This window comes from Malurus melanocephalus, unplaced genomic scaffold (assembly GCF_030028575.1).
Source record: "Malurus melanocephalus ecotype Western Australia unplaced genomic scaffold, MMel_1.1 scaffold_4, whole genome shotgun sequence".
Classification (NCBI taxonomy): Eukaryota; Metazoa; Chordata; class Aves; order Passeriformes; family Maluridae; genus Malurus; species Malurus melanocephalus.
This window is the reverse complement of record NW_026623236.1, coordinates 1,217,129-1,224,072: the sequence shown is the minus strand read 5'-3', so window position 1 is coordinate 1,224,072 and position 6,944 is coordinate 1,217,129.

Genomic DNA, 6,944 nt, shown 5'->3' with positions numbered 1-6,944 from the left:
TGAATTAAGGATTGGATCTCACTTTTCTGATGTAGCCAAGGGATATGCTTTTGATGCCTAAGAAATATTTAAGCCTTAATTAATCCATAATTATGGGAAGCCATGATTTCACCATCTTCCCCCATATATCAGCTTCTTTTCTTTGAAGTTAAAATGTGTATTAAAATATCTTTATAACTTTGAGAGAGTTGAGAAGTGCATTTGACAATGATTTACAGAAATCTTTCATCATTAAGAACAAGAACGCCATAAGACAGGAAAAAATAAAAACAAAAGAAATACCCTTTATTAGTAAAATAATACAATGAAGAGAGCCCCCTGAAAATAGCTTTATCAACGAAATTTCTGCTTTAGTAGCATTGAGGAAAAAATGACACCATGGTTCACTTAAAAACGGAAACTTTTAAAGCATATTAAAAAGCCTTATCTAGAAATAATTTTTTTGTCATTCCTTTTCTTAGTTTTTCCTGAAATAAACTTTCTCCCGCAGGACTGATCCAGTTCCATTAATTACCTCACCTTCTGCTGTCAGATTTGCTTATTTAGCTCATGGTTGTTCTCTCCTTTGTTGCTTGCAGGATGCCACTGCTATAGAGCTCCACTCTAGAATCTCATGGGAAAGAAAGAGCAAAAGARAACTAGAAAGTCAGTGCAAGTAAAACAGTTTTTTCTGCTGAGCGTGGGGAGTGTTGGTAAGTTTTTTTTATTTAGAGTGAAATTTTGAATTCACTAAGTTGGTGTATGCTTTGGCATAGACTTCATTTGGGCCAGAACATCACACCTGCCATCTATGACCTCCCTTTAGTTGCTGTTGCTGTGAGTTATGAGTATTGGAGACTTCAATCAAGCCAGGATTTCACTMTAAACAGAGCTCTTCCAGTCATCCTCAGAGAGAGGGCAATTAAAAAATAAATATACCAGAAAGAGTCTGCTTGCTTGGATTATGCCTTCATCTGTTAAATAACGTTATGGTATCAGAAGTCTTATTTCTATGTACGAACTTAGGCTGTTTCAACTCTTTCTGAATAACAAAGATGGATTGAGGAGCTTTTGTTTCATTTAATCTCTTTTTTTTTTTTGCTACAAAGCACTGTGGTTTTGTGGTAGGTGTRTTTTTTGGTTGGTTGATTTGAGTCTTTTTTCTGGAACCATTCCTGCTCATTGACATCAATTAGCAAGCAGAATGCTTGGATGGTGGAAGCTAACAAACACAATGGCATAGTTACACAATCAATACCATATAAAGCAGTAACACAGCTGCACTACTGCTACTTAACGTTTCTTTCTGTTAAATACCATTTTTTAAAAGCCATCCCAGTGTGGGCAAGCTATTGTTACCTCTCTTAAAAAGTTTCAACTTTCCAAAATGTTGTGTAGTGCTCAGTATGGTTAGTCCTGCAGTAATTGCTCCTGCAAGTGAAACCTTATATTTGATTTCACTGGATCACCTTTTTCATGGGCAATCTAAATCACCCTACAGAAATGGACACACCATTATTTCCTACTCAATCATTTTCAAGTCAACTGCAAGCTATTCACAATGTTTTCTAGCTGAGGAGAGCAAAGCCTTGCRCTCAATTTACTGATGTTTATCTAGCAGTAATGTGATAGTTTTGCAGCGGGCCAGCTGAGCAATCTCCAAATTTTAAGGGAATGTTCTAAGTATATGTGAGAACATTATTTTTMTGACAACTGGAAAACTGGAATGGGAAAAGTAGGATTGAAACAAATTTTGAAGTTGCTTAGCAATGCCTCATCTAACTTGTAACTGCTTATTTTTCAAAAATACTTGATTAGTTGCTACTATCATTCAGAGCTGCTTTCTCTCACAAAAATTTGCCCTGAGACTATGCTGCAGACCTGTTTTATGTATAGAAACAGATTGTAGTGTCAGTCACATGAATACCCTCAAAAAACCAGTATAGATATATCTAGAAAGCCCCTGTTGTGAAGGAGAAAAGAGCTAGTAACAACAAAAATTAATGCTTTAGATTTATTCAGAAATTTATCCTTTGGATGTCAGGTGGGATTAAAAAAAGTGCTCSTATTTTCAACACATTGATGTACTGCATTATTTGAATGATGCCAAAAGTCAGCACAACTAAAACCCAAATGGAATCAAATCTGGAAAATCTGCAGTGGCTAGGGCTTCAAAGGTCATCAACCATACATGAACGAAGATGATGATGAATGAAATAATAATCTTAATACAAATACTTAAACATTGAAAAATATTTTAAATCAACCTAAAGAATGCTAGAAAATAACACACACTGAGTATGCTACATAAAAGAGCACAAAAATACAAATTAAATTAATTTATGAAAGACCAACAAGTGTAAGTTATGTTGTAGGAAACAAGGCAAAACATACCTGTTAGATTACCTGTAACATTATAGAGTCCATACAATGGAGACTGTGCCCAAACATGGCAAAGTTGAACTGATACCCAGTATAACAAACAAATGAAAATACAGTGATTACACYAGGTAAGTCAGGGAAAAAAATAAGCAATATCTACAACAGAATTACTTTATCTGTTTAAGATGTGCTGATATGATGTGCTACAAAAATACCAACCGAAAGCAAGTCAGGTCTTTGAAAGCCTCCAAGGAGGGGAGGCTACATCTCTGCAGACATCTTACTCCTCTGCTTGACTGTCCTCATGACAAAGATTTCTTTTCATATTGAGTTGGAAACTYTCTTATTTCCACTTGTGCCCTCCCGTCATCCTCCCATTGTGTGCTTTCAAACCACTCAGTCTCATTTTTTTCAATGACCTTGCCCTGCGTGTCAGCTGCTATTAGGTGTCCTGAAGACTTTTCCATGCTCAGTCCCATGCMAAAAAATACCCTCCTGTAATAGCAGGTATGCTGACACAGAAAGCAAATTGTGTCTTCCTTGCAGACTGTATTTACACCTTCTATGCAGCCAACATGGAAAAACCAAGATAATGTTAGCCAAAAAATGACAGTCAAAAAATTTGTCTACCAACAAAGCTGGATATGTTTTTCAACTCTTCATACCAGATTCCCACCAGGGTTTTTCTTCTTGGAGTGRCTGAAACCATGCTTTGTGGGATAACTTTGCTTCTACACAAAATATGGCCTGTGCCTATGATTCTTTCGGGCACTGTCTCTTTCCTCTGGTTAAAACTTTGGAGATGCAGCCAACAGTTACCTTAAACAGAGCAATATTTCTCGTAGTCTTTTTAAATTTGGTGACTACAAGAAAGCAGATGATAACCCAGTGAATAAAAATAAATGGAAAAGTTTTTAATATCAAAGCAAGTACATACACAAAATAAATACATAATCATTTAAGTGAATACCTGCCATACATCATTTTACAAAAAATASATTTCTAGTATTTTGCACTGAAAAGTACTATCTGTATCACTTTTTTTAGTGCCAAAAACCAGACAGAATCTGGCTATAGACCTGAGCATTTCAATGATGAGGCAAAATAGTTGCTGGAATAAAGGAAGGAGAACCAAGGTCTCTCAGTATATAAAAGAGAGACAGGATTTTACAAACTCCTATTAGCATGTCTGTCATGCAATAAGAGACCAACTCACTGGAAGATGAAGGTGAAAAGACAAGATTTATTGAATTTCTTGAATTACCAAGTTCATCAGAATTCAGAATGGAAATGCTGTGGTTGCAAGTATTGGAAAGAATRTATTAGATAAGTTAGTCATATGATAACAGAATTCTTTCTTCAATATATAGTGAAGAAGCAGAGTTTCCGTAAGCTCTAGTTGTGCATATCCACAAAAATGGAAATTTTTGTGATGGCACTGAACCATAGGCTTGAATGCTTTGAAAAGCAATGGTGCCATCAATAGTGACAGAGCTTGACAAAASTAAGATTTGGAACAACCCATTTTAGTTTTGAAAAATTTGATTTAAGGCTGATACATGCTTAAMTTTAAAATGATAAATCATTCATATATTACACACCAACTCCCGAAGTTGTTGCTATGCTAAAACTTCTGCGGAAATGCGAAATTTCTCCAAGTAATGCATGTAAGATTTGGCTCTCCTGAGATCTCTGGCAAACCTCCTGCGTGGAAAGGACTCTGGAGAGCTGCACCGCGGGAGCCCTCTGGTGGAGGAGAGGGGAAAATGCCCCGAATCGCCAAACGCCGGGCAAGGCTTCTGCCGCTTAGACGGGATTTTTATAGCTAAAATCGCAGTGATTTGTAATCATTAATAAGTTAAAACTTATTAATTTAGATCATCGATTACCACATTTTGAGTTTCGATATCASTCTTCCTGTATTAATACTGGCTGTTTCCATTTCTTCCTCCAATGATTATTCAACTTTAACCGAAATGGGAAGGTAGCTTGCCTGCAGGAAATGAATTAAACAGGAGGAGTACACTAAACTAAATCCATGTCAAAATCATAGAAGAAAAAGTACTACTGTAACGTGTCCATCTCTGCTGTTTCCATTGTTAGATAGAGAGAATATTAAGTCTTAGTAGTAGTTTGAAGCTCCATTCTTTACAGTCATAGAATGGTTTGGGTTGGAAGTGACCTTAAAGGTCATTTAGCTCCAAACCCCCTGCCATGGACAGGGACACCTTGCACTAGACCAGGATGCTTAAAGCCCCACCCAACTTGGGCTTGAACACTGCCAGCATTGTGCATCTACAACTTCTCTAGGAAAACTGTTCCAGTGCCAGAATCAGTTCTTTTAACTTCAGGTTTAAAAAGTTTTTGTCTAAGGTTACTGGCATATGCAGAGCAGTGCTTGTTTGTATTCACTGACAACTAAATGACAAATGATCCACATAGCACCAAACCACACATTTYAGATAGAACAAAATTGGCAGAAAATAAAATTATTTGCTCTTCTGTGAAGTCAACGCTACAGAGGTAACTATTGCTATGCCACTCCTGATCAAAAAGGCCTTAATGGCAAAACTTTACAGTCAGTACTCATAATCTCATGCCATTCTTCCTCTCTGGGATATTGCTTTGTACTRTTGCCCTACTATTCAATTCCTGGTGCAAGTGCTGAGAATAATGATTTCCTCTGCATTCTCCAAAATGTTATCTTCTATCTAAATACAGTTGCTGTGTCAGTGGCATTAATCATTGACATGTTCAGGTAGGAAGTGACTCTTGGGACCTTTCTTGTCCAACCTCTGCGCAAAGCAGGGTCACAATGAATCCAGACCAGTTTTCTCAAGGTTTTATCAATCAAATTTTGTAAACCTTCAAGAATAGGTATTGTAAATCCTATCTGGGTTACTTGCTCCACTGGTTAATTACCCTTACACTTTTTTTCCTTTCATATATCCAATCACATCCTCCTATTTTAATTTACATTTACTGTCTCTTCTCCTAAGGTGCCCCATGACTCCAYTGTCTGGACAGTGTCCATGCCAGCCTGTTCTTGAGGCCCAAAACTGTCCCTTCTGTGGGCTGAACAAGCTCAGCTCCCTCCCCTCTCCACATGAAACAAGGGTTACACGCTCAGACACSCTGGTGACCCTCCCCTGAACCCACTCCAGTTTATCTGTCTGTTTCTTGAACTGAGAAAATTAGGTTCATCAACTTTCTCTTAACATATGGAAGCATTCAGCCTACCTTTTTCCTTGTTTTGAAATAACAGGCAACTTTTTTGCTCCYGGGTATGGGCTTAAGGCCTATTTTGAGAGATGAGGCTCACCTGCTTTACTGTTCATTATAATATAAAAATAACCTCTTCTAAGCTGCTAGACAGCCCTTAATGCTCAGGATTCTTTATGCAGTCCATATGCTAGTTTTAAATAATATAGATGGCTTTGAGTCAGTCTTCTGAGCCAGAAGAAATTCACCTTTATCATGATTACCYGCTAACACCATCAAATCAACAAACCCCAGCCTTTGTTGATGTCCTAGAACAGGCATACTGAGTTCAACTCATTGAAAGATAATAAGTGAAATGACTGAAAGACTGTACAGCTTCCTATATTGACCTTTTAGTGCCAACAGCAAACCCTTTGGAAAATGGGGAAAGCTGAAAGATCTTCCTTTGCAAATCCTGTCCCTTCTGGCACTGGAGGCTGGAGGCTGCTTTTCTGTACGAGTACATAATACTTCTTGACAGACCTCTCATCCATGAATTTCTCTATTAATTTTTAATATGCATACTTTGTATTCAAATCATCCTGTGTTAAGAGTGTGTTTTTGTTTAAATTTTAGGAAGCATTCTCTTTCTAAGTCTGCTGCTTTTTTTTTATGAGCATGACTAATTGTTCTCTGTTCCTTGTGCCAGTCAGAACCTTTAAAATTCTATTACTTCTCCTTGAGCAGCATATTTTTCARGATGGTGATTCCAAATTGCTTCCTTTTTTTCTGTGCACAAGAAGGTATTCCCCACTTTGTTCACACTTATCATCCCCTAAACTATCTAAAATTCAGTGTAACTTTTTGWCATGGACATGAAAGCAGCTCACTGTTCATGGAACGTAAAGATGATTAYACTCTGCCCTTCTTAGTAGCATCAWTWCTGAGCTAAACTTACYGGCAKCTCTTCMATTAAATTCAGGGGGTCAGAATTTAATTTAWTGTTTTGCTTASTTTCCATCTTGTTTCCTCAGTCCATCCTGGGAAGATCTCGAAACATTTTCGTTCCAAGTTTATGCTTTGGTTGGAGTTTTCTCATGTACAAAAAACAAGCAGTATCTTAAAGAGTTTTGGACAAACATACAGAAAACAGTTCTTTGGATGTCCTAATATGATGAAACAGTCAGTTCATTATTTGACTACTACCATAAAAATACTGTGCAATTCTCTTTTTTCTTCTGAAAACATCAGCCTGAAAGTTTCATGGGAATACACCATTCACACTCATTTTTGTTGTGGGAATGTTCACACATTTATGTTGTAGAAGTTTCCATTGCTTTTGTTCTTAACAGTTCATACAGAACTAAAATTTACATACAGGA